Source organism: Eschrichtius robustus, chromosome 10 (genome assembly GCF_028021215.1).
Source record: "Eschrichtius robustus isolate mEscRob2 chromosome 10, mEscRob2.pri, whole genome shotgun sequence".
Lineage (NCBI taxonomy): Eukaryota > Metazoa > Chordata > Mammalia > Artiodactyla > Eschrichtiidae > Eschrichtius > Eschrichtius robustus.
The window spans coordinates 70,869,453-70,896,691 of NC_090833.1; positions in this window are offsets into that span (position 1 = coordinate 70,869,453).

Genomic DNA, 27,239 nt, shown 5'->3' on the forward strand with positions numbered 1-27,239 from the left:
GTAAATTTAAACCTGTATGTGCACTGAGATTATACTCAATAAAAATATGTGGAATTTGGATTAAGATTAAAAGGGACTAACATTTTTAATATAATTATTTCAAAATTAATAATAGTAGTAGCTAATATTTACTAAGCATTTACTAGTGCCAAGCACTGTTCTCAGTACTCTATGTATTTTACCTAACATAATCCTCAAACAAGACAATTAAGTAGAGGGGGAGGAGAGAAGATGGCGGAAGAGTAAGACGCGGAGATCACCTTCCTTCCCACAGATACAGTAGAAATACATCTACACGTGGAACTGCTCCTACAGAACACCCACTGAACGCTGGCAGAAAACGTCCGACCTCCAAAAAGGCAAGAAACTCCCCCCGTACTTGGGTAGGGCAAAAGAAAAAAGAAATAACAGAGACAAAAGAATAGGGATGGCACCTGCACCAGTGGGAGGGAGCTGTGAAGGAGGAAAGATTTCCACGCACTAGGAAGCCCCTTCGCGGGCAGAGACTGCGGGTGGCAGAGGGGGGGAAGCTTTGGAGCCACGGAGGAGAGCGCAGCCACAGGGGTGCGGAGGGCAAAGCGGAGAGGCTCCCGCACGGAGGAGCGGTGCCGACCAGCACTCACCAGCCCGAGAGGCTTGTCTGCTCCCCCGCCGGGGCGGGCGGGGGCTGGGAGCTGAGGCTCGGGCTTCGGTAGGATCACAGGGAGAGGACTGGGATTGGCGGCGTGAACACAGCCTGAAGGGGTTAGCGCACCACAGCTAGCCGGGAGGGAGTCCGAGAAAAAGTCTGCAGCTGCCGAAGAGGCAGGAGACTTTTTCTTCCCTCTTTGTTTCCTGGTGCGCGAGGAGAGGGGATTCAGAGCGCCGCCTAAACGAACTTCAGAGACGGGCGCGAGCCGCAGCTAACAGCGCGGATCCCACAGCAACAGGGGCGCAGAGGAAAAAGCGGAGAGACTCCCGCACAGAGGCTTGGCGCCGAGCAGCGCTCACCAGCCCGAGAGGCTTGTCTGCTCCCCCGCCGGGGCAGGCGGGGCTGGGAGCTGAGGCTCGGGCTTCGGTAGGATCGCAGGGAGAGGACTGGGGCTGGCGGCGTGAACACAGCCTGAAGGGGTTAGCGCACCACAGCTGGCTGGGAGGGAGACCGGGAAAAGGTCTGCAGCTGCCGCAGAGGCAAGAGACTTTTTCTTGCTTCTTTGTTTCGCTGCGCACAAGGAGAGGGGATTCAGAGCGCCGCCTAAACGAACTCCAGAGAAGGGCGCGAGCCGCGGCGATCAGTGCGGACCCCAGAGACGGGCGTGAGACGCTGGGGCTGCTGCTGCCGCCTCCAAAAAGCCTGTGTGTGAGCACAGGTCACTCTCCACACCGCCCCTCCCGGGAGCCGGTGCAGCCCGCCACTGCCAGGGTCCCGTGATCCCCGGACAAATTCCCCGGGAGAACGCACTGCGCGCCTCAGGCTGGTGAAACGTCACGCCGGCCTCTGCTGCCGCAGGCTCGCCCCGCCTCCTCCGTACCCCTCCCTCCCCGCGGCCTGAGTGAGCCAGCGCCCCCGAAGCAGCTGCTCCTTTAACCCCGTTCTGTCTGGGCGGGGAATAGACGCCCTCAGGCGACCTACACGCAGAGGCGGGTCCAAATCCAAAGCTGAACCACAGGAGCTGTGTGAACAGGGAAGAGAAGGGGAAATCTCTCCCAGCAGCCTCAGAAGCAGCGGATTAAAACTCCACAAACAACTTGATGTGCCTGCATCTGTTGAATACCTGAATAGACAACGAATCATCCCAAATTCAGGAGGTGGACTTTGGGAGCAGGATATATTAATTTTTCCCCTGTTCCTTTTTTTTTGTGAGTGTATATGTATATGCTTCTGGGTGAGATTTTGTCTGTATAGCTTTGCTTTACAATAGCTTTATTTTGCTTCACTATATTATAGCCTCTTTCTTTCTTTCTTTCTTTCTTTCTTTCTTTCTTTCTTTCTTTCTTTCTTTCTTTCTTTCTTTCTATTTTTTCTCCCTTTTACTCTGAGCCGTGTGGACGAAAGGCTCTTGGTGCTCCAGCCAGGCATCAGGGCCATGCCTCTGAGGTGGGAGAGCCAACTTCAGGACACTGGTCCACAAGAGACCTCCCAGCTCCACGTAATACCAAACGGTAAAAATCTCTCAGAGATCTCCATCTCAACATCAAGACCCAGCATCACTCAATGACCAGCAAGCTAAAGTGCTGAACACCTTATGCTAAACAACTAGCAAGACAGGAACACAGCCCCATCCATTAGCAGAGAGGCTGCCTAAAATCATAATAAGGCCACAGACACCCCAAAATACACCACCAGACGTGGATGTGCCCACCAGAAAGACAAGATCCAGCCTCATCCACCAGAGCTCAGGCACTAGTTCCCTACACCAGGAAGCCTACACAACCCACTGAACCAACCTTAGCCACTGGGGACAGATACCAAAAACAACGGGAACTACAAACCTGCAGTCTGTGAAAAGGAGACCCCAAACACAGTAAGATAAGCAAAATGAGACGACAGAAAAACACACAGCAGATGAAGGAGCAGGGTCAAAACACACCAGACTTAACAAATGAAGAGGAAATAGGTAGTCTACCTGAAAAAGAATTCAGAATAATGATAGTAAGGATGATCCAAAATCTTGGAAATAGAATAGACAAAATGCAAGAAACATTTAACAAGGACATAGAAGAACTAAAGAGGAACCAAGCAATGATGAAAAACACAATAAATGAAATTAAAAATACCCTAGATGGGATCAATAGCAGAATAACTGAGGCAGAAGAAAGGATAAGTGACCTGGAAGATAAAATGGTGGAAATAACTACTACACAGCAGGATAAAGAAAAAAGAATGAAAAGAACTGAGGACAGTCTCAGAGACCTCTGGGACAACATTAAACGCACCAACATTCGAATTATAGGGGTCCCAGAAGAAGAAGAGAAAAAGAAAGGGACTGAGAAAATATTTGAAGAGATTATAGTTGAAAACTTCCCTAATATGGGAAAGGAAATAGTTAATCAAGTCCTGGAAGCACAGAGAGTCCCATACAGGATAAACCCAAGGAGAAACACGCCAAGACACATATTAATCAAACTGTCAAAAATTAAATATAAGGAAAACATATTAAAGGCAGCAAGGGAAAAACAACAAATAACACACAAGGGAATCCCCATAAGGTTAACATCTGATCTTTCAGCAGAAACCCTGCAAGCCAGAAGGGAGTGGCAGGATATACTTAAAGTGATGAAGGAGAAAAACCTACAACCAAGATTACTCTACCCAGCAAGGATCTCATTCAGATTCGATGGAGAAATTAAAACCTTTACAGACAAGCAAAAGCTGAGAGAGTTCAGCACCACCAAACCAGCTTTACAACAAATGCTAAAGGAACTTCTCTAGGCAAGAAACACAAGAGAAGGAAAACACCTACAATAACAAACCCAAAACATTTAAGAAAATGGGAATAGGAACATACATATCGATAATTACCTTGAATGTAAATGGATTAAATGCTCCCACCAAAAGACACAGGCTGGCTGAATGGATACAAAAACAAGACCCATATATATGCTGTCTACAAGAGACCCACTTCAGACCTAGAGACACATACAGACTGAAAGTGAGGGGATGGAAAAAGATATTCCATGCAAATGGAAATCAAAAGAAAGCTGGAGTAGCAATTCTCATATCAGACAAAATAGACTTTAAAATAAAGACTATTACAAGAGACAAAGAAGGACACTATATAATGATCAAGGGATCGATCCAAGAGGAAGCTATAACAACTGTAAATATTTATGCACCCAACATAGGAGCACCTCAATACATAAGGCAAATACTAACAGCCATAAAAGGGGAAATCGACAGCAACACAATCATAGTAGGGGACTTTAACACCCCACTTTCACCAATGGACAGATCATCCAAAATGAAAATAAATAAGGAAACACAAGCTTTAAATGATACATTAAACAAGATGGACTTAATTGATATTTATAGGACATTCTACCCAAAAACAACAGAATACACATTTTTCTCAAGTGCTCATGGAACATTCTCCAGGATAGATCATATCTTGGGTCACAAATCAAGCCTTGGTAAATTTAAGAAAATTGAAATCGTATCAAGTATCTTTTCCGACCACAACGCTATGAGACTAGATATCAATTACAGGAAAAGATCTGTAAAAAATACAAACACATGGAGGCTACACAATACACTACTTAATAACGAAGTGATTACTGAAGAAATCAAAGGGGAAATCAAAAAATACCTAGAAACAAATGACAATGGAGATACGACGACCCAAAACCTATGGGACGCAGCAAAAGCAGTGCTAAGAGGGAAGTTTATAGCAATACAAGCCTACCTCAAGAAACAGGAAACATCTCGAATAAACAACCTAACCTTGCACCTGAAGCAATTAGAGAAAGAAGAACAAAAAAACCCCAAAGCCAGCAGAAGGAAAGAAATTATAAAGATCAGGTCAGAAATAAATGAAAAAGAAATGAAGGAAACAATAGCAAAAATCAATGAAACTAAAAGCTGGTTCTTTGAGAAGATAAACAAAATTGATAAACCATTAGCCAGACTCATCAAGAGAAAAAGGGAGAAGACTCAGATCAATAGAATTAGAAATGAAAAAGGAGAAGTAACAACTGACACTGCAGAAATACAAAGGATCATGAGAGATTACTACAAGCAACTCTATGCCAATAAAATGGACAACCTGGAAGAAATGGACAGATTCTTAGAAATGCACAACCTGCCGAGACTGAACCAGGAAGAAATAGAAAATATGAACAGACCAATCACAAGCACTGAAATTGAAACTGTGATTAAAAACCTTCCAACAAACAAAAGCCCAGGACCAGATGGCTTCACAGGTGAATTCTATCAAACATTTAGAGACGAGCTAACACCTATCCTTCTCAAACTCTTCCAAAATATTGCAGAGGGAGGAACACTCCCAAACTCATTCTACGAGGCCACCATCACCCTGATACCAAAACCAGACAAAGATGTCACAAAGAAAGAAAACCACAGGCCAATATCACTGACGAACATAGATGCAAAAATCCTCAACAAAATACTAGCAAACAGAATCCAACAGCACATTAAAAGGATCATACACCATGATCAAGTGGGGTTTATCCCAGGAATGCAAGGATTCTTCAACATACGCAAATCAATCAATGTGATACACCATATTAACAAATTGAAGGAGAAAAACCATATGATCATCTCAATAGATGCAGAGAAAGCTTTCGACAAAATTCAACACCCATTTATGATAAAAGCCCTGCAGAAAGGAGGCATAGAGGGAACTTTCCTCAACATAATAAAGGCCATATATGACAAACCCACAGCCAACATTGTCCTCAATGGTGAAAAACTGAAACCATTTCCACTAAGATCAGGAACAAGACAAGGTTGCCCACTCTCACCACTATTATTCAACATAGTTTTGGAAGTGTTAGCCACAGCAATCAGAGAAGACAAAGAAATAAAAGGAATCCAAATGGGAAAAGAAGAAGTAAAGCTGTCACTGTTTGCAGATGACATGATACTATACATAGAGAATCCTAAAGATGCTACCAGAAAACTCCTAGAGCTAATCAATGAATTTGGTAAAGTAGCAGGATACAAAATTAATGCACAGAAATCTCTTGCATTTCTATACACTAATGACGAAAAATCTGAAAGTGAAATTAAGAAAACACTCCCATTTACCATTGCAACAAAAAGAATAAAATATCTAGGAATAAACCTGCCTAAGGAGACAAAAGACCTGTATGCAGAAAATTATAAGACACTGATGAAAGAAATTAAAGATGATACAAATAGATGGAGAGATATACCATGTTCCTGGATTGGAAGAATCAACATTGTGAAAATGACTCTACTACCCAAAGCAATCTACAGATTCAATGCAATCCCTATCAAACTACCACTGGCATTTTTCACAGAACTAGAACAAAAAATTTCACAATTTGTATGGAAACACAAAAGACCCCGAATAGCCAAAGCAATCTTGAGAACGAAAAATGGAGCTGGGGGAATCAGGCTCCCTGACTTCAGACTATATTACAAAGCTTCAGTAATCAAGACAGTTTGGTACTGGCACAAAAACAGAAATATAGATCAATGGAACAGGATAGAAAGCCCAGAGATAAACCCACACACATATGGTCACCTTATCTTTGATAAAGGAGGCAAGAATATACAGTGGAGAAAAGACAGCCTCTTCAATAAGTGGTGCTGGGAAAATTGGACAGGTACATGTAAAAGTATGAAATTAGAACACTCCCTGACACCATGCACAAAAATAAACTCAAAATGGATTAAAGACCTAAGTGTAAGGGCAGACACTATCAAACTCTTAGAGGAAAACATAGGCAGAACACTCTATGACATACATCACAGCAAGATTCTTTTTGACCCAGCTCCCAGAGAAATGGAAATAAGAACACAAATAAACAAATGGGACCTAATGAAACTTAAAAGCTTTTGCACAGTAAAGGAAACCATAAACAAGACCAAAAGACAACCATCAGAATGGGAGAAAATATTTGCAAATGAAGCAACTGACAAAGGATTAATCTCCAAGATTTACAAGCAGCTCATGCAGCTCAATAACAAAAAAACCAACAACCCAATCCAAAAATGGGCAGAAGACCTAAATAGACATTTCTCCAAAGAAGATATACAGATGGCCTACAGACACATGAAAGAATGCTCAACATCATTAATCATTAGAGAAATGCAAATCAAAACTACAATGAGATATCATCTCACACCGGTCAGAATGGCCATCATCAAAAAATCTAGAAACAATAAATGCTGGAGAGGGTGTGGAGGAAAGGGAACACTCTTGCACTGTTGGTGGGAATGTAAATTGATACAGCCACTATGGAGAACAGTATGGAGGTTCCTGAAAAAACTACAAATAGAACTACCATACGACCCAGCAATCCCAATACTGGGCATATACCCTGAGAAAACCATAGGTCAAAAAGAGTCATGTACCAAAATGTTCATTGCTGCTCTATTTACAATAGCCAGGACATGGAAGCAACCTAAATGTCCATTGACAGATGAATGGATAAAGAAGATGTGGCACATATATACAATGGAATATTACTCAGCCATAAAAAGAAATGAAATGGAGGTATTTGTAATGAGGTGGATGGAGTTAGAGTCTGTCATACAGAGTGAAGTAAGTCAGAAAGAGAAAAACAAATACAGTATGCTAACACATATATACGGAATCTAAGGAAAAAAAAAAAAAAAAGGCCATGAAGAACCTAGTGGCAAGACGGGAATAAAGACACAGACCTACTAGAGAATGGACTTGAGGATATGGGGAGGGGGTGGGGTGAGATGTGACAGGGTAAGAGAGTGTCATGGACATATATACACTACCAAATGTAAAATAGATAACTAGTGGGAAGCAGCCGCATAGCACAGGGAGATCAGCTCGGTGCTTTGTGACCACCTAGAGGGGTGGGAGGGAGGGAGATGCAAGAGGGAAGAGAAATGGGAACATATTGTATATGTATAACTGATTCACTTTGTTATAAAGCAGAAGCTAACACACCATTGTAAGGCAATTATACTTCAATAAAGATGTTTAAAAAAAAAAAAAAGACAAGTAGGTATTATTAATATCTCCATTTTATAGATGAGAAAATTGGAGTTCAAAGAGGTTTAATAACTTTTTTCAAGGTCACTCAGCTATGGTCAGAAGGCACAGAGTCAGAATTCAACCCCTGGCAATCTGGCCTCATGATGACATAACAATGAATTATTCTTCTTTTTCAAGCTGCTCTATACTATGGTTGAGATATTGCTTAAATGATTAACAAAGAAGGAATTTTCTGCAAACTTTTCTACTCAGACAAAGCTAAAGGTGTGGAAAATAGATCTCTTTAATTCTTTGCCAAATTCCATGGGGTTTTCTCTAACTCTTAAGAATTATTTATTTAAAAGGAGCTTGGAAAACAAGGACAATTCCTTGTTTCTCCATTCCTACTATAGTTCCTAATAAACCAGTCTCCACTATAACTGCTTCAGGGAAAGTTAATACAGCCAGCTCTCAGGGACAATCAGCTCTATCGTGCACACTGAGGTAAAGATAAGGTTCATGTGTTCTCATCTATCTGGTGAATACTGCTACAATTCAACTGTAGAAAAACTACAATCAAATCATAGGAAATCATGTTTCCTGGGTGAATAAATGCAAAGACACAGGCTAAAAAAAGATATGTTACAATACCATATGATATCACTTATATGTGGAATCTAAAATATGATACAAATCAACATATCTACGAAACAGAAACAGACTGACAGATATAGAGAAGAGATTTGTGGTTGCCAAGGGGGAGGGAGGGTAGGAGAGGGAAGGACTGGGAGATTTGGATTAGCAGAGGCAAACTATTATATACAGGATGGATAAACAACAAGGTCCTGCTGTATAGCACAGGGAACTATATTCAATATCCTGTGACAAACCATAATGGAAAAGAATATGAAAAAGAACATATATATGTATAACTGAGTCACTTCGCTGTACAGAAGGAATTAACACAACCTTGTAAATCAACTATACTTCAATAAAATTTTTTTAAAAAGATACGTTACAATGATTGGGTTTTTTTCCCCTTTCATAAATAAAAGCCTGTAGGAAATCCCTCCTTGAGCATTTTTGCCCATTGTCATAGCATTCTTTTTTTGCTTTCACTCAAAAACAAAGGTAAATCTGAGTGTCATTCAGCAGACATAAGCAGTTCAGATTCCTTTTAGAGGAACAATCCACTGATTTCTCTCGCATAGCCTGAGACCAGAGGGTTGTGGTAACATTTTCAGCAGACCCAGAATACTGGGTCATCACTCCAAACTAGTCCTCTTTTCTAGCTCATTCCTAAGAATCAACATTCTATTTTATTTTATTTTATTTACAAATAAGAAAAAGAGTTTATTTAGAGTCCTAAGAATTGCATTTCCAGAGGCACCGATTCGAATGGCAACTCAAATGTGCTCCGGGGTAAGTAGAAAATAGTGGGGGCTTATAAAGTCAACAAAGATATTCCAGAGAAATTACATAGGTTATCTTTACAGAACTACCATTGCTGCTGGCAGGCATTTTCACCTGCTGGCAGCAGATTGGTTGCTAAGCCGTGGTCTCTAAGGAGTAAAAAAGACAAGTTCCAGGTGGTCTGAGGGTGGCTGCGTCCAAATTCTATGCTGTGTTCAGGGGTGGACATGTGTTAAGTTCTACTTCCTCCCAGCTCCATCTTAGATCACTTTGACAAAAGTGACCCCATTGTTAATTGATGTAAGGCACTGATACTTAAGAGATTTGTGTTACACCGCCTAGTACACTCAACTAACCCATCATTTATGGCCCCTCCCACAGCCACTGTTCTCGGCCTTGGAGGCCTCTCCCGCCTCCTTCAGCTCCTGCCTCCAGGACACAAAGAATCACAAATTCAGTCTTCCACAGGCTCTGCCTTTTTAAGCAGCAATCAATGTGACTGCTGATTAGGGCCTGAAAAGGGGGAAGGTACCCTTGGACCTAGCTATGTCCACCAATCTTCAGCCCAATTTGATTTCAAAGGCTATCCCAGGGGCACCCCTCAATGAAGGAGAGGAAAGGAAAGGGGGCCTGAAAACAGAACAAGTCTGAGACTGCCTCTCAACAGGGGACTCGGATTCAGATCATAGAGTCTTGGAGATTGTGGTAGTTGAGAGGGATCCTGAATTAGCTTCATCCACCAGATTAGGGCAAAAGCTGGTCCCTGTCTTTAGAACTTTAGAACTTGTTTAAGAGAGGTGAGTCACAGCAGCATCTAAAATTCACAGTAACATTGAGATTAAAGAGCTTCATAGGAACACATAGGCTGCTACAACCCTGGCATCCACAGGAAACAGTGTCACCTTCGTAGACCTTCCTGAGAAAGCGCTGCTGTCTGCCTGGAGTCTGGCAGAAGCTTTCTCCAGTCTCGCAAACCCCACTGGTGTTGACTCGACACTGGAAAGACTCACCGCCTGATGAACGTGCTGAAGGCTGGTGTGATTTTTGGTGCTTGGCTTACCCCTGGGAGGAGGCATATACGCCTCTAGGCGCAGGGTCTGCACTTGGGCACCGAGGGCTCTACCTGACCTCCCAGGGATGGACTGTGCTGCTGGAGGAAGAAAGTCAAGTCCGTCACTGCAGCTCCACTGACCCCACTTGCCAACCAATTATCACCCCAACACCAGGCGGACACCACTGAAAATGTCCTATGCGAATGGCATCTGCAGGAGCACAACAGGTAAACGGAGTTGTATAAGGAGTCAGCACTGCCCACTCCTGCTCTGTCCCGGCTGCCGCTTCACAAAGCCTCCCCTCGCCCTCCTTCTCACCCTCCACTCTCTCTTTTCATCTGAGGAGTCAGGCTCCGAGGAGAAGCCCAGGACTCAGCCTAAAGGGAGAGATGAAGGGGGCAGGGAGGGGACAGAAAGGATGGGTGGAAGGAAAGCGGACGGGAAGACAAAGAAAGAGAAGATCAGAAGAAAGAGAGTGAGGCAAGCCAGGGGAAGACTGAGGAAAGGAGAAGAGAGGGAGCTCTTTTTTAATTTTTAATATATTATGGTTTCAATATTTCAGGGAGTTTTCCTACAAGTCTCCAGCAGTGATGAAAGAAATCTGAGACAGAAGAAGAAGGAAACAACAAACACATAAAGATTAACTTTCAGCTAAAACAAGCTTCATTGAACGAACTTTGGGTTATAAATTGCTTTCATTCTCTGGGAGTACTTGTGACTGTTTGGATTTCGCTGATTTTTTTCCCTTCGATTCTCATCGGGGTGACCTGGATAGCGTATAAGATGTTCAGCAAGTTGTTCAGTAGGTAGGAGCAAGTCACTAATTTATCCTCCCTACTTTACTGACTACCAAGCAAATCCACTTAGAGGTGAAGCTGCAGAAATGCCTTCTACGTGACTGACCAGCAGTTAGACAATGTGGATTCTGGGACAGGATGATGTCAGCAGCCTGTCAGGGCTAAACTTTGCTAATGTTTCTCAACTTTGCATAAGTCATTTCAACCGTCTGTCTTGCTTTCTCTTAGTGTCCAGGGGAGGAAAAAGACAATGATTAAAATCTACTCCATGGGGCTTCCCTGGTGGCACAGTGGTTAAGAATCCGCCTACCAATGCAGGGGACACGGGTTTAAGCCCTAGTCCGGGAAGATCCCACATGCTGTGGAGCAACTAAGCCCATGCGCCACAACTACTGAACCTGCGCTCTAGAGCCCGTGAGCCACAACTACTGAGCCCGCGTGCCACAACTACTGAGCCCACCCGCGCTCCACAACAGGAGAAGCCACTGCAATGAGAAGCCCGCGCACCGCAATGAAGAGTAACCCCCGCTCGATGCAACTAAAGAAAGCCCACGTGCAGCAACGAAAACCCAGGGCAGTCAAAAATAAATAAATAAATAAATAAATAAATAAATAAATAAACCTATTTTTTAAAAAAATCTACTCCATGCATATTTATAAAACATTTTTGAGAGTCTCCTAATGGAATTTTTTCTACAAAGTACAAAATACTAAATTACATTAACCATCTTTAATGCTATGCCGAGGGGGAAAGTTTATATATATATATATATATATATATATATATATATATATATATATATATATATATATATATATATACACACACACACACACACACATAATTTATAATATAACAAATTTAATATAGTTAAAGAGGCTGTGTTGAGGGAGAAAATTTATATATAATATGCATGACATATTATTTGATGCCAATTGAGACTTCCCTTAAAAAAAACCATAGTGTCTTAAACTTATCTTTAAGAAAGTGAGTCTGCTTAGGGCATAAAGATTCATTGAGGTGGAGGATGTTTTGTAAATAAAATACGGTTCAGTGTGAAATTCCTAACAATTTGAACAAAAGTATAGGAAGGATCTCACAGACCTCAATTTCAACATCTTAAAGTGCATTTTTTTTTCAGTCAGTGCTTTCGGTTTTTCTTAAAGTGACTGTGAAGTGAAATGGAGGATAGTGTCTGCTGTCTGGCATAGGAATTTTACTTCTTTAAAGCTATGGTAGTTTTGCCAGGATTTAACTTCTATACAGAGTGGAAGGTTAGAATATATTTACATCTAGTTGGTCCCGTCCAACTGTAAGATTCTACTAATGGCTCTTTTCCTGGGTTTATTTGTATCTAACACCTCAGTTTAAGTCATGTGACTTTTCCCCAGGAAGTCACAGATTATCTGAAGATGAAGAGTTGTCTTTACAGTAAGAGTGTCTTTTAGATAGTGAAACCCACCCTTTAGAACTACTTTGCTGCTTCTCAGTATCTGTTGTTTTGTACCATCCCCCTCCCCTGCTGAAATGTATACATTCCCTTTAGCCCTTTCCAGATGAGCTAAGATATGATTTTATTTCATTATCAATTCTAAAGGGACCATCTACTGATCCTTAAAGGAGCTGTCAAACTAGATTGAGTTCTCCTGTTAAAATCCTAGACCTCGTGCATACCTTTAAAAATAAAAATAACACAGAGGTGACTGGAAGATTGATCACTCCTCCATAACAAGATTAAAGGTCCCAGTTTTCAGAGAATGGATTCTATTTACTAATAAAATTTTATAGTAAAAGCCAGTGATATTCAATTGCCCTGTTGTGTGTCCAGTCACTTCTCATGATGAAACTTTTGTTTTATCCTCCACATGAAAATGCAATTAGATCACAGTATAATCTCCTACGTAAAACATTTTAATGCTCTGAATGCCCTACAGAATAGAATCAGAACTCCTTAGCATATAATATAAAGATCAAAAACATAAATGCTGATGGGCTGGAGGTTGATGACTGTACTGAGGGAGGAGAGGCCTGAGGCAAACTGGGCAGTACACACATCATGTATGGTGCTGTGCTGGAACTTAAACAGCATTGCCAGACCCTCTAGATTTTCTAGAAAGCCTGGAATCCATATTTTTCCATGTAAAATATTCTAAATTTTAAATGTTGACACCTTATTTAAGAAAAATACTGAATGAGCCAAACAAAACCAATCTAATTTCCAAATTCAGGCCGCAGGGCCCTCTTTGCAAGGCTGGACTCTGATGTCTGCCACCTGTAGGGCTTCATCTCTCACCCCATCCCTTAAGCACATACCCTGTCCTCTGGTCATAGTCTGAGAAGGTGAGAAGGGCAGCTCTGTAAATGCACTGCCTTCAGTCCCATGTTCGCAAGCCTCTTCTTGCGCCCTTTTCTTGCCTGCGAACATGGAAGTCATATTTCATGATTCAGCTCATTGGCCTTTCCTCAAGACATCCCTCACCCCTACTTAGGCCATACTCACCACACTGTGCCTTATACCCCTCTCTCCAAACTCTATATAACTTCTCAATTACATCTGTAATTTACTGCTCTTTTTTATTTACCTGACTCGTCCTAAGAGACTCTAAGCTCCCCAAAGACAGGGACAGTATTGTATCAATCTCTGTATTCTCAGTACCTAATGCAGTGCCTGGTACATCACCATCATCACTAACACATATAGTACTTAACTGCATTCCTAATGCCTGACACGTATTAACGTGAACTCTCACACCGGACTGGTATTATCCTCCTCATTTAACACATGAGGAAACTGAAGCACAGAGTGTGACAAGATTCAACACCAAATAGTCTGGAGTTAAGAGGCCACACTTCTAGACCATATTTCCTCCCATATGGAGCAGTGTTATTTGCTGGAAATCAAATTAAATCTAAGTGTCATTTCCTAATAGTTGACCACTCTTTAGTATTTCTAATCCCTTTCTTATGTATCTTTCAGTTGCCAGTCAAATAGAAAAGCTGAGAGGCTATTTTGCCAAGAAGGCAAAGCTTAATTAAAATAATGGTGTTTAAGGAATCTAAACTCACCTAGACTTCTGAATTCATCTGCCCTTGCTTCAGCCTTGGTGAAAAACAGAGTGCAGCCTGACCTGGTGATAACCCCATTAGGGAGTTTCTTTTGGTGCAAACAGCAATTTAAGCAAATATGCCCTTCTGTTTTTTCTAGTGCTCTTTGTTATTGTAGTAAAATCCAAGTTGAGTTTCATGTGGGAAATCAAAAAACCAAAGAAGGCGACTTTTCATTATACGCAGAAATGCAATGAAATGCTTTTTATTCCCATTCAAGCACTTATTATTTACCTGCACAGCTAAGGAGTGGAAGATCTAAAAAGAAACTAAGTGCTAGACTGGCCTCTGCTCTTTTACCCAGATGGAAATTTCACAGGCCTGTCTGAAGTTTCAGGGTAAGTGCTGTCACTCTCAAAAACCAGTAGGTCTGCATTTTCCTTTGCAGTTCAAGTACTCAAACTACAGACATTGTTACTGTTTTTAATCTGATTATAAATATTCCAACTAAAGTAGTTAAATGTTTAGAAAAGGTGAAGACCTGGTAAAACTAAGAGACTGAGGTACTCTGTTGACACTTAAATAATGTAGCCAAGGACAACGTAGGAAGTCATTTAGTGCTATTAATCAGTAATCTAAAAGCATTGTGTCTAGGTGCATGTGTCTTTCTCTTGGCTAACATCTGTGAAATTATCATTGAAAAATCTCATAAAGGAACATTGTAAAAGTACCCAGTAAAATCCAAATGATTGCCATCAATTACAGCTCACCTTTTGTAAGGCTCAAACTTGACATTTTAAAACATTTTAGTTATCACCTTGCTTCAAAATGAACAATGTACCCATGGTTAAAATTCTACCTTCCTTTCATCAAGATATTTGTGACCTAGAAAGTTCAGTCCTCTAGTTAGTATTGATTTTACTTCTGTAATTTTTAAAATAAAGATTTCATGCCCTGTATATCTTTTTTTCCCCCAAAAAATGTTGTTCTATATTCCTGACCCATGAAAAGTGCTGCCATCTGCTGGCCATTGATATATAACTCTATATAAGCAGTTTGGGGTCCTTGAGGAAAGAACTCCGAAAAACTCCGTGCGTTGTTCTACCAGCAACTGAAGCTGAGTACACTTGTCACTTTAGAATTGCCCTTTAAATTATAACACCTCTCTCACTCTCTCACTCTCTTTCTCGTATGTTGACTTGCAGGTTAAAAACAAACAAAAGGTAATGTTTGCTGCCCCCTGCTGTTCAAATTCCTTAGCATTTCCGAGCTTTTCTCTCTTGCTGAAACTAAAAACATAATAATTAATGCATTTGTTCCTCCATTCATTCACTCATATAGCCGTTCACTCAGTTATTCATTCAATGAATGAATATAAGCCATCCTATGCACCTACAAACCATGACGTATGCAGATGACTGGGACACAAAACTGACCAATGTGACAAAGAACAAAGAAGAATTTCAAGGCAAAATTACATGAAGTCTGTTTTTAAATGTCCCTAGAATCCATCAATTCAGTTGTACAAAATCTGTGATGCCTGGGCTTAATAACAGTCTGAGGCATAGAGAATGGACTTGAGGACACGGGGAGGGGGAAGGGGAAGCTGGGACGAAGTGAGAGAGTGGCATGGACATACATACACTCCCAAATGTAAAACAGATAGCTAGTGGGAAGCAGCCGCATAGCACAGGGAGATCAGCTCGGTGCTCTGTGACCACCTAGAGGGGTGGGATAGGGAGGGTGGGAGGGAGACTCGAGAGGGAGGGGATACGGGGATATACGTATGCATACAGCTGATTCACTTTGTTATACAGCAGAAACTAACACAACACTGTAAAGCAATTATACTCCAATAAAGATGTTAAAAAAAAAAAAAAAGTCTGAGGAAGAGAGGGAGAGAGAATGGAAGGGGAGGACAGGTAAGAAGTGGGAGAGGGAAAAGGAGGGTGTAAGTAGGCACAGTGAACATGATGTAATCCAGTCATGACAACTTGCTGCTTCCTCTTTAAGTCCATTATAAGCATAAAACTTTTTAATAAGGAGCTAGATGAGTTTAACGGGAGTACATTCCTTCTGGAGCAAGATCTGTGTCTAACGTTTTAACTTTCTCCAGGAAGACCAGGAAATGTGCTCTGCTCTGTCCTTTCACAGAACCTAGTGGCAGTCTCCACCCTCACCCTAACCACACTGTTTCATAATATCTGACTTTTCTTTCTGACTCCTCTTACCAGACAGGGAGTTCCTTAAGGGCTGAGAAGTTGTACATCTTTCTCTCTTCAGCTCTTGGCTTAAGGCCCAGCACATGGTGGGAAGAATAATATAGTAGTTAAGCATTCAGACTTTGCAGGTAAGACAGATCGAGGACTGAATCCCAAATACCCTAGTTATATAAATTTGAGAAGACTTCTTAAACGTACTGAACCTCATGTGATAACTGTGATAATAACACCTACGCGTGTGCTTTCTCAAACATCACATTCCACCTAGACTTTTATTATCTTAGTTTGTTTTAATCTCTGTAAAAGTCCCAGACCCCAAGAAAAGGTAGTATTTTAAACTGCGATTGGGCATTTAAAACTTAACAGGGGGGGCTTCCCTGGTGGCACAGTGGTTGAGAGTCTGCCTGCCAATGCGGGGAACACAGGTTCGGGCCCTGGTCTGGGAAGATCCCACATGCCGCGGAGCAACTAGGCCCGTGAGCCACAACTACTGAGCCTGTGCGTCTGGAGCCTGTGCTCCCAACAAGAGAGCCCACGATAGTGAGAGGCCCGCGCACCGCGATGAAGAGTGGCCCCCGCTTGCCACAACTAGAGAAAGCCCTCGCACAGAAACGAAGACCCAACACAACCAAAAATAAATAAATTAATTAATTTAAAAAAAAAAACTTAACAGGGGGTTTCCCCGGTGGCACAGTGGTTAAGAATCCGTCTGCCAGTGCAGGGGACACGGGTTCGAGCCCTGGTCTGGGACGATCCCACATGCCACGGAGCAACTAACCCCGCGAGCCACAACTACTGAGCCCACGCACCATAACTACTGAAGCCCACGCGCCTAGAGCCCATGCTCCACAGCAAGAGAAGCCATCGCAATGAGAAGCCCACGCACTGCAACGAAGAGTAGCCCCCACTTGCCGCAACTAGAGAAAGGTCGCACACAGCAACGAAGACCGAACGCAGCCAAAAATAAATAAATAAATAAATAAATTTATAAAAAAAAAAAAAACTTAACATGAATGATAGATTTGATGGACTTTTTGATGGGGTGTGGGGATGGGGGAGGGAAGACTGAAGGCTCCAAAGAGACAAGGAAGCATTTGAAAAGGGCAAATCAGCAAAAAAAGAGGGGAGAGGGTGAGTCAACTTCTCTCAGTCTCATCTGTAAAATGGGGATTATAACAGCATCCAGGTCAAAGGGTGGCTGTAAGGATTAAATGAAGAATATATGGTTTTCAAGAAATATTAGCTATTTTTACGGTTGCTCTTGAAGATTCTCAGAAGACAAACATGACCCCATTCCCAATTTATTTTTAAGAATTTATTTCCAGACAACACATGGATTTAGCAGGGAAAGAAATGAATGCTATTAGAGTTATTTCCTATATTTTAATTTTTTTTCACTGCCCACAGGTGTGCCTCAAGTTTTAAAAGCAGAATGAAGAGCAGAAGCCACACAAGGACCCCCCATATGAGTTTCTCGTTGTCTTAGTTCAGGTTGCTATACCAAAAATACCATAGACTGGATGGCTTAAACAGCAAACATTTTGTACAGTTCTGGAGGCTGGCAAGTCTAAGATCAAAGTGCCTACAGACTCGGTGTCTAGTAAGGGCCTGTTTCCTAGTTCATAGGTGGCCATCCTCTCACTTTGTCCTCACAGGGCAGAAAGGGTAAGGGAGCTCTTTGGGGTCTCTTTTATAACAGCATTAATCCCATTCATGAGGGCTCCACGCTCATGACCTAATCACCTCCCAAAGGCCACACCTCTTAATACCATCACATTGGGGGTTAGATAGCATATAGATGGGTCTTGTTTTTGTATCCATTCAGCAAGCCTGTGTCTTTTCGTTGGAGCATTTAATCCATTCACGTTTAAGGTGATTATTGATATGTATGTTCCTATGACCATTTTCTTAATTGTTTTGGGTTTGTTTTTGTAGGTCCTTTTCTTCTCTTGTGTTTCCCACTTAGAGAAGTTCCTTTAGCATTTGTTGTAGAGCTGGTTTGGTGGTGCTGAATTCTCTTAGCTTTTGCTTGTCTGTAAAGCTTTTGATTTCTCCATCAAATCTAAATGAGATCCTTGCTGGGTACAGTAATCTTGGTTGTAGTTTCTTCCCTTTCATCACTTTAAGTATATCATGCCACTCCCTTCTGGCTTGTAGAGTTTCTGCTGAGAAATCAGCTGTTAACCTTCTGGGAGTTCCCTTGTATGTTATTTGTCATTTTTCCCTTGCTGCTTTCATTAATTTGTCTTTAATTTTTGCCAATTTGATTACTATGTGTCTCGGCGTGTTTCTCCTTGGATTTATCCTGTATGGGACTCGCTGCGCTTCCTGGACTTGGGTGGCTATTTCCTTTCCCATGTTAGGGAAGTTTTCGACTATACTCTCTTCAAATATTTTCTCGGGTCCTTTCTCTCTCTCTTCTCCTTCTGGGACCCCTATAATGCGAATGTTGTTGCGTTTAATGTTGTCCCAGAGGTCTCTTAGGGTGTCTTCATTTCTTTTCATTCTTTTTTCTTTAGTCTGTTCCACAGCAGTGAATTCCACCATTCTGTCTTCCAGGTCACTTATCCGTTCTTCTGCCTCAGTTATTCTTCTGTTGATTCCTTCTAGTGTTGTTTTCATTTCAGTTATTGTATTGTTCATCTCTGTTTGTTTCTTCTTTAATTCTTCTAGGTCTTTGTTAAACATTTCTTGCATCTTCTCCACCTTTGCCTCCATTCTTATTCCGAGGTCCTGGATCATCTTCACTATCATTATTCTGAATTCTTTTTCTGGAAGGTTGCCTATCTCCACTTCATTTAGTTGTTTTTCTGGGGTTTTATCTTGTTCCTTCATCTGGTATATAGCCCTCTGCCTTTTCATCTTGTCTGTCTCTCTGTGAATGTGGTTTTTCTTCCACAGGCTGCAGGATTATAGTTTTTCTCGCTTCTGCTGTCTGCCCTCTGGTGGTTGAGGCTATCTAAGAGGCTTGATGGGAGGCTCTGGTGGTGGGTAGAGCTGGCTGTTGCTGTGGTGGTCAGAGCTCAGTAAAACTTTAATCAACTTAACTGTTGATGGGTGGGGCTGGGTTCCCTCCCTGTTGGTTGTTTTGCCTGAGGCAACCCAACACTGGAGCCTACCTGGGCTCTTTGGTGGGGCTAATGACAGACTCTGGGAGGGCTCACGCCAAGGAGCACTTCCCAGAACTTCTGCCGCCAGTGTTCTTGTCCCCATGGTGAAACAGAGCCACCGCCCGCCTCTGCAGGAGACCCTCCAACAGTATCAGGTAGGTCTGGTTCAGTCTCCCCCGGGGTCACTGCTCCTTCCCCTGGGTCCCGATGCGCACACTATTTTGTGTGTGCCCTCCAAGAGTGGGGTCTCTGTTTCCTCCAGTCCTGTCGAAGTCCTGCAATCAATTCCCACTAGGCTTCAAAGTCTGATTCTCTGTGAATTCCTCCTCCCGTTGCCAGAACCCCAGCTTGGGAAGCCTGATGTGGGGCTCAGAACCTTCACTCCAGTGGGTGGACTTCTGTGGTATAAGTGTTTGCCAGTCTGTGAGTCACCCACCCACCAGTTATGGGATTTGATTTTACTCTGATTGCGCCCCTCCTACCGTCTCATTGTGGCTTCTCCTTTGTCTTTGGATGTGGGGTATCTTTTTTTGGTGAGTTCCAGTGTCTTCCTATCGATGATTGTCCAGCAGCTAGTTGTGATTCTGGTGTTCTCGCAAGAGGGAGTCCACATTGGGGGTTAGGATTTCAAAATACGAATTTTGGAGGGACACAAACATTCAGCACATTTGTCAGAGCTCAGATACTGACATACTGAACAGAGCAGATTACGTCACAACTGTATATTAAAATATAGCTGAGCACCTATAACATCCTGGTCCTTTTATACCCAGAGCACAGAAATGCCCATGTCTCTTTTTCTTTTCTGAGAATTCATGATGTCTTTATGTTTCACAATAAGGAGGAGATACAGAGAACAATTTAATTACATGGATACTCTGTGGCACATATTTTTTTAATTAACCTTTATTGGAGTATAGTTGCTTCACAACGTTGAGTTAGTTTCTACTCTACAGAAAAATGAATCAGCCATACATATACATATATCCCCTCCCTTTTGGGTTTCCTTCCCATTCATGTCACCACAGTGCATTAAGTAGAGTTCCCTGTGCTATACAGCAGGTTCTTATTAGTTATCTATTTTATACATAGTATCAATAGTGTATATATGTCAATCCCAATCTCCTAATTCTTCCCACCCCTCCCCCTTTACCCCTTGTTATCCATACATTTGTTCTCTACTTCTGTGTCTCTATTTCTGCTTTGCAAATAGGATCATCTATACCATTTTTCTAGATTCCACATATGTGTATTAATATACGATATTTGTTTTTCTCCGCCTTACTTCACTCTGTATGACACTCTCTAGGTCCATCCACGTCTCTACAAATGACCCAATTTCATTCCTTTTTAAGGCTGAGTAATATTCCATTGTACATATGTACCACATGTTCTTTATCCATTCCTCTATTGATGGTTTTCTCTGGGTATATCCCCAGTAGTGGGATTGTTGGGTCATATGGTAGTTCTATTTTTAGTTTTTTAAGGAACCTCCATACTGTTCTCTATAGTGGCTGTATCAATTCACACTCCGACCAACAGGGCAGGAGGGTTCCCTTTTCTCCACACCCTCTCCAGCATTTATTGTTTGTAGATTTTTTTTGATGATGACCATTCTGACCGGTGTGAGGTGATACCTCATTGTAGTTTTGATTTGCATTTCTCTAACAATTAGTTAGGTTGAGCATCTTTTCATGTGTTTGTGGCCATCTGTATGCCTTCTTTGGAAAAATGTCTTTTTAGGCCTTCCACCCATTTTTTGATTGGGTTGTTTGTTTTTTTGATATTGAGCTGCAAGAGCTGCTTGTATATCCTGGAGATTAATCCTTTGTCAGTTGCTTCGTTTGCAAATATTTTCTCCCATTCTGAGGGTTGTCTTTTCATCTTGTTTATGGTTTCCTTTGCTCTGCAAAAGCTTTTAAGTTTCATTAGGTCCCATTTGTTTATTTTTGTTTTTATTTTCATTACTCTAGGAGGTGAGTCAAAAAAGATCTTGCTGTGATTTATGTCAAAGAGTGTTCTGCCTATGTTTTCCTCTAAGTTTTATAGTGTCCGGTCTTACATTTAGGTCTTTAATCCATTGAGTTTATTTTTGTGTATGGTGTTAGGGAGTGTTCTAATTTCATTCTTTTACATGTAGCTGTCCAGTTTTTTCAGCACCACTTATTGAAGAGACTATCTTTTCTCCATCGTATATTCTTGCCTCCTTTGTCATAGATTAGGTGACCATAGGTTCATGGGTTTATCCCTGGGCTTTCTATCCTGTTCCATTGGTCTATATTTCTGTTTTTGTGCCAGTGCCATACTGTCTTAATTACTGTAGCTTTGTAGAGTATAGTCTGAAGTCAGGGAGCCTAACTCCTCCAGCTCTGTTTTTCTTTCTCAAGACTGCTTTGGCTATTCGGGGTCTTTTGTGTTTTCATAGAAATTGTAAAATATTTTGTTCTAGTTCTGTGAAAAATGCCGTTGGTAATTTGATAGGGATTGCATTGAATCTGTAGATTACTTTGGGTAGTAAAATCATTTTGACAATATTGATTCTTCCAATCCAAGAACATGGAATATCTCTCCATCTGTTAGTGTGTCTTTGATTTCTTTCAACAGTGTTTTATAGTTTTCTGTGTACAGGTCTTTTGGATAGGTTTATTTCTAGGCTCCTTAGGTAGGTTTATTTCTAGGTATTTTATTATTTTTGTTGCAGTGGTAACTGGGATTGTTTCCTTAATTTCTCTTTCTGATCTTTCGTTGTTAGTGCATAGGAATGCAAGAGATTTCTGTGCATTAATTTTCTATCCTGCAACTTTACTAAATTCATTGATTAGCTCTAGTAGTTTTCTGAGGGCATCTTTAGGATTTTCTATGTGTAGTATCATGTCATCTGCAAACAGTGACAGTTTTACTTCTTTTCCAATTTGGATTCCTTTTATTTCTTTTTCTTCTCTGACTGGTGTGGCTAGGACTTCCAAGACTATGTTGAATAACAGTGGCAAGAGCGGACAACCTGGTCTTGTTCCTGATCTTAGAGGAAATGCTTTCAGTTTTTCACCATTGAGAATGATGTTTGCTGTGGGTTTGTCATATATGGCCTTTATTATGTGGAGGTAGGTTCCCTCTATGCTCACTTTCTGGAGGGTTTTTATCATAAATGGGTGTTGAATTTTGTCAAAACCTTTTTCTGCATCTACTGAGATAATCATATGGTTTTTATTCTTCAATTTATTCATACAGTGTATCACATTGATTTGCATTTATTGAAGAATCTTTCCATCCCTGGATAAATCCCACTTGATCACGGTGTATGATCCTTTTAATGTGCTCTTGGTTTTGGTTTGCTAGTATTTTGTTGAGGATTTTTGCATCTATGTTCATCAGAGATATTGGCCTGTAATTTTCTTTTTTGCTTGATATCATTGTCTGGGTTTGGTATCAGGGTAATGGTAGCCTTGTAGAATGAGTTTGGGAGTGTTCTACCCTCTGCAATTTTTGGGAAGAGTTTGAGAAAGATAGGTGTTAGCTCTTCTCTAAATGTTTGATAGAATTCACCTGTGAAGCCATCTGGTCCTGGGCTTTTGTTTGTTGGAAGATTTTTAATCACAGTTTCAATTTCAGTGCTTGTGATTGGTCTGTTCATATTACCTATTTCTTCCTGGTTCAGTCTTGGAAGGTTGTACTTTTCTAAGAATTTGTCCATTTCTTCCAGGTTGTCCATTTCATTGGCATATAGTTGCTTGTAGTAGTCTTTTATGATACTTTGTATTTCTGCGGTGTTCGTTGTAATTTCTCCTTTCTCATTTCTAATTTTACTGATTTAAGTCCTCTCCCTTTTTTTCGTGATGAGTCTGGCTAAAGGTTTATCAATTTTGTTTATCTCCTCAAAGAACCAGCTTTTAGTTTTATTGATCTTTGCTCTTGTTTTCTTCACCTCTATTTCATTTATTTCTGATCTGATCTTTATGATTTCTTTCCTTCTACTAACGTTGGGTTTTCTTTGTTCTTTCTCTAGCTGCTTTAGGTGTAAGGGTAGATTTTTATTTGAGATATTTCTTGTTTCTTGAGGTAGAATTGTATTGCTACAAACTTCCCTCTTAGAACTGCTTTTGCTGCATCCCATAGGTTTTGGGTCATAGTGTTTTCATTGTCATCTGTTTCTATGTATTTTTTTGATATCCTCTTTGATTTCTTCAGTGATCTCTTGGTTAGTTAGTAGCGTATTGTGTAGCCTCCATGTGTTTGTGTTTTTTAGTTTTTTTTCCTGTAATTGATTTCTAATCTCATAGCATTGTGGTCAGAAAAGATGCTTGATACAATTTCAATTTTCTTAAACTTATCGAGGCGTGATTTGTGACCCAAGATGTGATCTATCCTGGAGAATGTTCCATGAGTACTTGAGAAGAAAGTGTATTCTGCTGCTTTCGGGTGGAATGTCTTACAAATATCAATTAAGTCTATTTGGTCTATTGTGTCATTTAAAGCTCGTGTTTCCTTATTTATTTTCTGACTGCATGATCTGTCCATTGGTGTAAGTGGGGTGTTAAAGTCCCCAACTATGATTGTGTTACCATTGATTTCCCACTTTATGGCTGTTAGTATTTGCCTTATGTATTGAGGTGCTCCTATTTTGGGTGCATAAATATTTACCATTGTTGTATCTTCTTCTTGGATTGACCCCTTGATCATTATGTAGTGTCCTTCCTTGTCTCTTGTAATAGACCTTATTTTAAGGTGTATCTTGTCTGATATGAGTATTGCTACTCCAGCTTTCTTTTGATTTTCATTTGCATGGAATATCTTTTTCCATCCCCTCACTTTCAGTCTGTATGTGCCCCTATGGCTGAAGTGGGTCTCTTATAGACAGCATATATACGGGTCTTGTCTTCATATGTGTCTTTTGGTTGGAGCATTTAATCTATTTACATTTAAGGTAATTATCAATATGTATGTTCCTATTACCATTTTCTTAATTGTTTTGGATTTGTTTTTGTAGGTCTTTCTCTTCTCTTGTGTTTCCTGCCTAGAGAAGTTCCTTTAGCATTTGTTGAAAAGCTGGTTTGGTGGTGCTGAATTCTCTTAGCTTTTGCTTCTCTGTAAAGCTTTTGATTTCTCCATCAAATCCGAATGAGATCCTTGCTGGGTAAGGTAATCTGGTTGTAGGTTTTTCCCTTTCATCACTTTAAATATGTCCTGCCACTCCCTTCTGTTTTGCAGAGTTTCTGCTGAAAAATCAGCTGTTAACCTTATGGGGGTTCCCTTGTAGGTTATTTGTTGATTTTCCCTTGCTGCTTTTAATATTTTTTCTTTGTATTTAATTTTTGTTAATATGATTAATATGTGTCTCAACATGTTTCTCCTTGGGTTTATCCTCTATGGAACTCTCTGTGCTTCCTGGACTTGATTGACTATTTCCTTTCCCATGTTAGGGAAGTTTTCTACTATAATCTCTTCAAATGTTTTCTCAGGCCCTTTCCCTTTCTCTTCTTCTTCTGGGACCCCTATAATTCGAATGTTGGTGTGTTTAATATTGTCCCAGAGGTCTCTGAGACTGTCCTCATTTCTTTCCATTCTTTTTTCGTTATTCTGCTCCTCAGCAGTTATTTCCACCATTCTATCTTCCAGCTCACATATCCATTCTTCTGCCTCAGTTATTCTGCTATTGATTCCTTCTAGCATATTCTTCATTTCAGTTATTGTGTTGTTCATCACTGATTGTTTGTTCTTTAGTTCTTCTAGGTCCTTGTTAAATATTTCTTTTATCTTCTCGATCCATGTCTCCATTCTATTCCCGAGATCTTGGATCATCTTTATTATCATTACTCTGAATTCTTTTTCAGGTAGATTGCCTATGTCCTCTTCATTTATTTGGTCTTGTGGGATTTTACCTTGCCCCTTCATCTGCAACATATTTTTCTGTCATCTCATTTTGTCTAACCTGCTTTGTTTATGGTCTCCTTTCTGCAGGCTGTAGGGTAATCGTTCCTCTTACTTCTATTGTCTGCCTCCTGGTGAGTGAGGTTGGTCCTGGGGCTTGTGATGGTTTCCTGGTGGGAGGGGCTGGTGCCTGTGCTCTGGTGGGTGGAGCTGAGTCTTTCCTCTCTGCAGGGCGGGGCCACATCAGGTGGTGTGTTTTGGGGTGTCTGTGAGCTTAATACAACTTTAGGCAGCCTATCTGCTGATGGGTGGGGCTGTGTTCCTGTCTTGCTGGTTGTTTGGCATGAGGTGTCCAGCACTGGAGCCTGTGGTCAGTTGTGTGGGGCCAGGTCTTGGTGTTGATATGGATACCTCCGGGAGCGCACACGCTGATTAATATTCCCTAGGCCCAGGAATTCTCTGGCAGTCCAGTGTCCTGGACTCTGCGCTCCCACCCCAGAGGCCCAGGCCTCACCCCTTACTGGGGAACCAAGAGCCCACAAACCACACCGTGTGGCCAGAGAAAGAGAAAAGAAAAAGAGACAGATAAACAACACCCGGGATAAATAGCAAAAACAACAGCAAACAGCAGCAACAACAACACAACAAACACACAAAGAGAGGAAAAAAAACAAAAAACAAAACAGCAACAAGAACAAGCAAAGAATTCAAAAATGAGAACAGTCAATAAGCACTAAACTAACAAAAACAGAAAATGAAAACTAAAACAAAAACAGAAAGTAAACAAACAACAAAAGAAGCAAACATAAAATATACACATACAAACCAATCAAAAAAATACAAAAATAAAATAAAAAACAAAGAACAAAAACAAGAAAAAAACTTCCAAAACAACAAAAAATAAAGTAAAAATAGAAAAATAAAAAATAAATAAAAATAAAAATATATATTAAGAAAACTAAGAAAATAAAAGATAAAAAATAATAAAAGCAACAGCACCAACAATTGAACAAAACGAGACAAACAAAAAAAAGAATAATAGTAGTATGAATATTTTCCTGGGGCCTCCGCTGTCAGTGTCCTTGCTCCCACAGTGAGCCAGAGCCGATCCCGCCTCCCCGGGAGGCCTTCCAATACCTCTAGGTGGGTCTCTGGACCTGCTGTGAGCACTGTGGGGCCAGCTCATACCCTGACCTGGCCCAATTCTCACTTGTATTTGTCCCCTAAGTTCACTGCTGGGAAGGCTACACTGAACTCAGTTGTGGGAACACTTGCTGTCTATGCAGGTATTCCACAGATGCAGGATTTACCAAGCCAATCTCGGGGATTTAATCCAAGGCTTGTGCAGCTGCACAGAAAGAGTTCCGTTCCTCTTCCTTAGTCGCACCACCCCTGGGGCTCAGCTTTGGTTTTGACCCCACCTCTGCATGTGTGCCACCCTCAGGCATTTGTTCCCTGCCCAGGTGAGAGGAAGCGAAAGCAGCAGCTGCTTGGGGCACACTTGCTCACTCAGACCTGGGTGTGCACGAGTGGCCTGCAGTGGCGGGGGCCGGCAGGCAGTTGTAACCAACTGTGGCGGTTCGCTCTGGTGGGAGTCCCTCCCAGTGGCCATGGAGGCAGGAGCTGGAGTGTAGGGGTGGTGTGTGTGTGGGGGGGGGGGCGGCGGCCCTGCCTCCCTGCGTGCCTCTCAACAGTGGCACCTCCGTTTTCAGGCAGACCACGCTTCCTCTAGGGGCACTCCCAGCTTCGCATCCCCTCTCTCCCGTCACCTCTGCTGTATCCACACAGCCAACAGCGTTCCTCTCCCTGGATCAGTTCTCCCAACCCCACACTTTAGCATTCAGCCCCCTCCAGCATCGGTGGACTCTCATCCCAGGCAGGGGCGTCTAGGGCTGATTCCCAAGGAGGCTTTGGGGTGGGCAGCGCTCAGACCCCCGGAGCCGTCACAGGCGGGCGGGAAGGCTCAGAAGGGAGCCCCTCCCAGTGCCAGTGGATGCCAAAGAAGCCGGCCGGTGGGGGAAGGGGTTGTAATGGCGGCTGCGCCCCTTGCACGCCACTCAACAATGATGCCTTGCTTCTGTGGTGTCCCTGGCT